This window comes from Primulina huaijiensis, chromosome 1 (genome assembly GCF_012295235.1).
Source record: "Primulina huaijiensis isolate GDHJ02 chromosome 1, ASM1229523v2, whole genome shotgun sequence".
Taxonomy (NCBI): Eukaryota; Viridiplantae; Streptophyta; class Magnoliopsida; order Lamiales; family Gesneriaceae; genus Primulina; species Primulina huaijiensis.
Genome location: NC_133306.1, coordinates 11,425,995 through 11,434,314, shown reverse-complemented (window position 1 = coordinate 11,434,314; position 8,320 = coordinate 11,425,995). Strand labels below are relative to the sequence as shown.

Genomic DNA, 8,320 nt, shown 5'->3' with positions numbered 1-8,320 from the left:
ATTCCAGCGTCTAATAGTTTTAATACTTCATTATTAACAACTTCCTTCATATGTGGATTTAACCTTCTTTGTGTTTGTTGATATGTTTTAGTATTTTTCTTCCAAATGAATTTTATGTGTACAAATTAAAGGATTCATACCTTTTATATCTTTCAAAATCCATCCAATTGCATTTTTATATTTTTTAAGTAATTTAATTAAATCTTCTTCTTGATTTGGTAAAAGAGTGGAAGAAATTACAACATGAAATGTTTTATTTTCACCAAGAAATACATATCTCAATTCTAATGGTAAAACTTTTAATTCAAGTTTTGTATTATCATCTTCTTTAAAATTATTTTCAGACTCAAAACTTTCTATTGAAAAAACTTCAGATTGTTGATTTAAGTTTTCTTCTTGTATATTTTCTTCCACAATTGTTTCAATTTCATTATCATATTCATTTTCATTAATACTTGGTTGTTTACATAAATCGAACATATTAAGTTCTAGAGTCATATTTCCAAAATACAATTTCATTATTCCATTTCGACAATTAATTAAAGCATTTGAAGTTGCTAGAAATGGTCGTCCCAATATTACTGGAATTTCATTAAAGCATTTGAGGTTGCTAGAAAAGGTTGGATAAATGCATGAATTACATCTTCAAAGTTTTTTATTGGAGTTGTAACATAAGGAATATAACCTTGATGATTTTGGTTATTTTGAAAATAATTTTGTGAGGGTTGTGTATTATTACCATTCTTCCAACTAAAATTAGGATGATTTTTACATCCATGATTATATGATGGTGAAAAAAGATCTAGTATTGGTTTTTTATAATTGTTAACATAATTTTCTTGTTCATGGAGACATTCTTTAAATTAAGGTAATGTTGGCCAATCTTTTGTATCATGATCATGTGTATCACATATATGACAAACAATTTCTTGAATACTTTTTAATTGACCACTATTTTTCATTTCCAATGACTCAATTTTTCTTGCTAAAGATGCAAGTTTAGCTTGAATATCTATATCATATTTAAGATTATAGATACCACCCTCATTTGTTGAATTATTGATTTTAGTTGTTGGTGGTTCTATTGTACCTATATTATCCCAATTTTGAGCATTTTCTGCTAATGAATCAAAATACTCCATAGCTTCATTTGGGTTTTTATCTTCAAAAGTTCCATTACACATGAATTCTATCATTTGCCTATCTTTAGGTATTAGACCTTCATAAAAGTGAGAAACTATTCTCCATGTTTCAAAACCATGATGTGCGCATGTATTAAGTAATTCTTTATATCTATCCCAACATTGATAAAATGTTTCTCCTTGTTTTTGAGAAAAAGTAGTAATTTGTCTTTTAAAAGAGTTTGTTCTATGGAAAGGAAAAAACTTTTTTGAGAAATTGTTGTTGCATTTCTTCCCATGATCTTATTGAACTTGATCTCAAATTTTGTAGCCATGTTTTAGCTTTATCTTTTAAAGAAAAAGGGAAAAGCTTTAATCGAACTATATCCATGCTACAATTTTGATCATTATAAGTGTTACAAACTTCCTCAAATTCTCTTAGATGTAAATATGGATTTTCAGAATCTAAGCCATGAAAATTTGGTAAAAGTTGAATAATTTGATGTTTAAAGTTGAAATTAGATGCATCAGAGGAAAAACTAAACAAGATTGGGCACTAGTTTTAATAGGGTTCATATGGTGCCTAAGTGTTCTTAATTGATCATGTTGTTATTATTATTATTATTATTATTATTATTATTATCATTATCTAGATTATTTGAATTATCATCTATGTTTAAATTATTTTCAGATACTCGAATAAGTCTACCACTTTTTTTTTGACTCCAAATACTCATAAAAAAAACAACACAATACTTATAAATAAAACATAATTAACAAATATAAATTTCTTAATTGATCATGTTGTTATTATTATTATTATTATTATTATTATTATTATCATCATTATCTAGATTATTTGAATTATCATCTATGTTTAAATTATTTTCAGATACTCGAATAAGTCTACCACTTTTTTTTTGACTCCAAATACTCATAAAAAAAACAACACAATACTTATAAATAAAACATAATTAACAAATATAAATTTCTTAATTGATCATGTTGTTATTATTATTATTATTATTATTATTATTATTATCATCATTATCTAGATTATTTGAATTATCATCTATGTTTAAATTATTTTCAGATACTCGAATAAGTCTACCACTTTTTTTTTGACTCCAAATACTCATAAAAAAAACAACACAATACTTATAAATAAAACATAATTAACAAATATAAATTTCTTAATTGATCATGTTGTTATTATTATTATTATTATTATTATTATTATTATCATCATTATCTAGATTATTTGAATTATCATCTATGTTTAAATTATTTTCAGATACTCGAATAAGTCTACCACTTTTTTTTTGACTCCAAATACTCATAAAAAAAACAACACAATACTTATAAATAAAACATAATTAACAAATATAAATTTAATTTATACCTCCCCGGCAACGGCGCCAAAAACTTGCTACTACTTAAATTATATTTCTCCCAATTGTAAGTTGTCTGCAAATAATATATTTTTTAAGTACGAGATCGATCCACAGAAAGGTTATTTTAAGTTTAAATTTATTAATTTATAGATTACCAAATGTAAGAATGAAGTTTACAAATTATAAATTTTGTCAAGGCTCGAGGATTTATTCTTGGTTTATGCAATATTCTTTAACTAAAAGTAAAACAAGGGAAACCATAATAAATAACGGTTCCAAGAAAATTAAATATTTAAACACACACATAATATAATGTAGTTCCAACTATAGAAAATACCGAATTAACCGATATTTTATATATGGTACCTATGATTATATTTATAACTATATAAATATATAATTGCATAAAGTAAATGTTAAATTTAATCCTTATATTTCATTTAGAACAACCGGCAGAGCCACGCTATTGCCTAAATGAAATATATGATTTAATAAGTTAGTTGAGGGAAAGTAAAAGTTAGTTGCAGTAAAGTAAAAGTTAGAAGCGAAAAATGAAAGTTAGTTGCGATAAAGTAAATGTTAGATTGTTAGATGTTAGTATTAAATCATAATATTTCATTTAGAACAACCGGCAGTTATGATATAATTATATAAATATATATAAATATATAATATAACAATAATAATAATTGATGAAATATTTATTGTATGAAAATTAAACAACAAATCAAGATAACCACTTCAATGGTATCAAGCATTTGATGTAAATTGATAACAAGCCCATTAGTGCTTGATTAGGATTTAATTAAAATCTTAAAATAGTTTTAGTAAAATAAGTTTGTGAATTTAATAGCCGGGTTGTCAAAAAGTTTGTATTTTTGTTGAAAAACCAACATCGATAAAATTTACGTCACGGCGTATAAGATCATCTCAAAACCCCTTATTTTCAAAAATATGAAAAACTCCATCTCTCAAAACCATCACCCAACAAACAATAATCATGCAGATATGACACGCTAAATGTACTACCCATGCAATCATTCAACTCATCGCAAGAACTTAACTCTAATGCATATAAATTTTTGTAGCGAACAAATCACACAAACTTAGTAACTCGTGATGACTATAAACTCGTAGTGTCCATATCTAGTTCTGAACGCTGTCTTGTGAACATCTGACTCTTTAACCTTTATCAGCTTAGTATAGATGCTTTTATCCTTCAGTGTGTGAGAACATCCTTGTTCAGTTCTCACACACAAACACTCTCAACCACTCAAATACTGTCTTGCACAAAGATGTTAAACATGTGTCTGTAGTCTTTGACACATAGACGTTAAAGAAGTGTTGGCTGGAATGTGCTGCCTTCAGTCTAGCTAGGAGTTCAGTTTAGGCAGTAGTGTAAGTCCTATCTAAGTGGGTTTGTACAATGTTTTGTACAAATCAAAGTCTTCTAATCGATCCTACCTGTGGAGGTAGAAGGGGTGACGTAGGACCAGTTGAAGTCTCCGAACATCCATAAACATATCTTGTGTATTTAACTGATTAACTGCTGTTTTCAAATTGTTTTGATCAGTTAGAGTATCCGTCAGTTCAGTTGTCACCATAACTGAACTGATGAATACAAGAACTAATCTACCTTTTTTCAGTTATTCAGTTTACACAAGTTAAAATGTTTTCTAATAACATTCTTCTTCATGAAGGATTACTTCGAATTTCTTCCGCTTGGTTTTAAACCAAACTCGATTTAATTCTTCGGTGTTAACATTCTTAGAACACGAGCTATTGCAGCTCATTGGAGAATATATTTTTCGAAATGACTTCGAAGGCACTAGCACACTCGATCCTTCAAAAATTTTCATAATGATGCATAAACTTAAACATAACCATTTTTCATAAACTTTTTCATGAAGATGCATAAACTTTAAACATAAACATTTTCATATCATCATAAAAATATTCATATTCATCATATTCATATTCTTATTCATATTCATATTCATATTAATATCCATATTGATATTGATATTGATATTCATTTTCATATCCATATCCCCGAATGTATGCAATCTAGGGATTTATTTAATTACGTGTTTAAATTATTTTAACGCATTTTATGCAAAAATAGTGCATGATATAATTTATTTCATGAAATTTTAAAAGTTTATGCATTAGGGTTTCTAGATACATTTCGCGCTCGAACGAGGAATGGAGACTGGGGAATTATCAGTAAAATTATTTTTATTACATGATTAATTTTTATTATTTAATATAAGATGTTTTAAATGTATTTTTCAAGAAATGGGTTTTGTTGGGTATTTTTACCCGCCAGAGCATATTTTTCAGCGGTGCGTAAATTTTATCGAATCGGGGGGCTTTTTGAGGGTTCAGCTAATATTTTCAAGAACTTACCAAAACGAAATATTTTTCGAGATTGTGTTTGGACTTAATTTTAAGCTTATTTGACTTAAAACTCTTTTTAAACTTTTAATTAGCAATTTAGTGCCCATTATCTACTAATTTACTATTTAATTATTACCTAAAATCCACTTAACCTTAACCTAATCTTCTCACAGCCAGCACCCTCCCCTCAGTAACTTTTCCTCTCGGTTTTCCAGCCTCCTACAGCTGAAGGGCTTCGGCCATAGAGCTTTTCTTTCAAGAAAAATTCTCTGGCGCTCTCCCGGCACTCGTTCTTCGACTTTCTTGTATAAGATTTCATCAAGGCACGCTTGTATTTTCATTTTCTCTTCATAAACGTCCTATAATACTGATTTTAATATATTTGTATGGGAATTCTTGGATCCACATCATGCTTGCATTTTAGGAGGGTTTGACATGAAATAAAATTCGATTATCGCATGATGATCATGTTTTGTTTTATGTTTTGCAATGGGCTACGGTTTTTGGTTGTTAAGGGGCCAAACATGGTGACAAGGAGTTGTTTTGGGGATTATAAATTTTGCTGGTGGTTGCAGGTTGAAGAGCCGAGAGGAGTGTTTCAATGGGAGGGCTCGGTTCTTGGGAAAAATAGCGTGCAGGGGTCAGCCAGCAACGCAAGGACCTAGCCAAGCCTTAGACCAGACCTTGGTGGGTCTGAGACAAGGCTCGAAAGGGTTCAACACATGCTGGAACCAATCCCAAGTGCGGTTGATCGGGTGGAAAGGAATTGGTCTCGGTTTGGATGATTTGGGAGACTAGCGATCGGAGTTTAGCTGCAGCTTGCATGGGAGTGCAGCCGTTTGTCCCTTTGGTCCATAGGGGTTCTAGGGTAGGCTAGGGTAAGCTGGCTTGCCGTTGGTTCCATCGGCCGTAGGCTAGAGAAGCAAATATGAAAGGTAGCAAGTAGGATCCGTAGGATATGGGAGGTGCTGTTTTGTCCAGCGGTGGGTGAGGGTTGTTCGTAGGGATTAGGGGTCTGGTTTTTGGTATTTTAAGACATTTTGATGGTTATAAGGGGTGCTAAAGAGTTCGAAAAAATTTGGTTAGGTTTCGAGTCGATTCGGGTTAAAACCGGGACCCTAGTCCAAGTTTTAAAACGAATCGATTAAGTTTTGTAATGGACTCAGGTTTACGTCTAAGAATGTTTATAAATATGTTTTGGGATGTTTTTAAGAAGTTTGGTAAGCTTCAAGTCAAAATTTAGAGGTCCAGGGGCAAAACGGTAATTTTGGCTTTTCTAGGGGCAAAATGGTCATTTTACATCCAGGGTGAGATTTTTGTCCTGGCAGCGCCCTGGGCACATTTTATCATGTTTTTAAATTTTTATGCATCATGTATATGATTTTTATTGAAATACGATAAATACGTTGTGTATTTGGTTTAAAAGAAAAACTACGTATCTGCATGTTTTTATTTAAGTGGTCAATATGATGACACGTTTTGAAGGATGTGTATTGGTTGTGACTTACGATATATATGTATACGATGACATGAGATTTGATGAGCTGAGGCCAAGTGTTAGAACTTTTCAAGTTCGCAATCTTTATTTTGATGTTAACAAAACTTGTTATTGTGTTTCTAACATAATTACTCAAGTGTGAAGTTATTAACACAAAAAGCAAACCGAAACCAAATTATGCACAAACTGAATTTCTGGCGAGCTTCGTGTTTTGAAGATATCTCTCAGTTGAATAATCCAAATGACAATCTACCAATTGGAATGATCAGAAAACTCAATTGGAACAAGTCGTATTTCATGTCAGTTGGTCAAATTTGGATGTTATCAAGGCCTAACTGATCGCTGAATTACCGAACTGATCACACGAAAATAGCAATCAGTTGGGTTTGAGCTGTTGCGGTATTTTGTCATTTCTCGCAGCTCGGTTATCGAAATGAAGCAATTCAGTATGCGTTTGAAAGATAAGACAAAGATCTACGAATCATCTTCAGAAGTAAAAATCTGAATCGAAGCTTAAGAGGCTAATAAATGACAATGAAACTACTAGTTCTGCACAAACTGAAATCAACTGAACTGAACCAGCAGCTGACCAGTTGAACTGAACGACCAGTTGAGTTGACCAATTGACCACAGTTGACCAGTCAAGAAAATGCCCAGCAAGACGAATTTGACCGTTGCAATCTCAGAAACTGTACTGAAACTTTCCAAACGGTCATATTCTTGTGTCTAACGTATATATCAGTGTTGGGGCTTATAAATACAACATATTGAAGATCAATCAAGAGCTTTTGAAGTGGATTCAAAGCATGGGAAGTTAGCTTGAAAAAATCAGCTAGTTGAGAGCACAATCCCTTGTGTGAAGATACTTGAGATGTACACTGTAAATGATAAATTCCTCACACACAATCACTCACATATATACAAGAGAGTTGAACTTCAAAGATTAGTTGAGTGAGTCTTGCACAAAGACAATAAACTTGTGTATGTAGTCTTTACATATGAGACATTAAACAATATGCTAATTGTGAGGTTCTGCCTACAATCTTGAGTGCTATGAGTTCAGTTTAGGCAATGGATAAGTCCTAGCCGAATGGGTTTGTACAAGGTGTTGTATAAATCAAATTCTTCTAGTGAATCCTTCTCAAGGGGAAGAAGGGGTGACGTAGGAGCATTTGAAGTCTCCGAACATCCATAAACAAATTCGTGTCTATTTGTTTATTGCATTTACTTATCATTTCCACTATTTTGAAGATGCATTGTTTGAAGCATTTATGTGTTCTACAAATACCAAAATATTGCATACAAGTGTTTGATAAAATGCTTCAACTAAAATATTTTTACACATTCAACTTGCATATATTTTAAATGCTTTACAAAATATTTAATCGGTTTCTACGAAGGATTATTTCGAGTGTTTTCCGCTTGATTTCATATCAAACTCGATTTAATTCATCGGTGTTCAATATTTCAAGAACCGAGCTATTGTAGCTCAACGATTTTCCGCCAAACCGATCCTATCACCAAGGCTCAGTGGACGGGTAATGCTGTCACTGATGTCCCCGCTGCCCGGTACCGTGGTTACACGTAGATGGATCCATCGAATAGGGCTGATACGAAAGTCACAACTAATAAACTGAATTCAATTAAATGAAAATGTATATGTATATGATGACAGGATGAGACATGCTTTGACATGTTACGATTTTATACGACACGTTTATGTTATGCTTTTAAGTTTATGAAAGATAAGTTGAGTATTGTATTTTTCACTGTCGTGTGCCATGTATATGTACTTGTTATTCTTGGTACAGGTGTGTTGAGTCTTTAGAATCACTAGGCATGTGTGATACAGGTGAGCTTGATGCTGAAGAGACTGGAGGTGCCGAACTCTGAGTAGGCAGACCTGG

The 8,320-nt window shown here is 31.6% G+C and overlaps 1 non-coding gene across 1 annotated transcript; it reads left to right on the top strand.

Moving 5' to 3' along the window:
* Positions 1–1,254: 1,254 nt before the first annotated feature.
* LOC140991407 (small nucleolar RNA R71) lies at positions 1,255–1,365 on the top strand. Its single transcript, XR_012177894.1, has one exon. It is a non-coding gene; the product is annotated as a small nucleolar RNA R71 (small nucleolar RNA).
* The last annotated feature ends 6,955 nt before the right edge of the window (positions 1,366–8,320 follow it).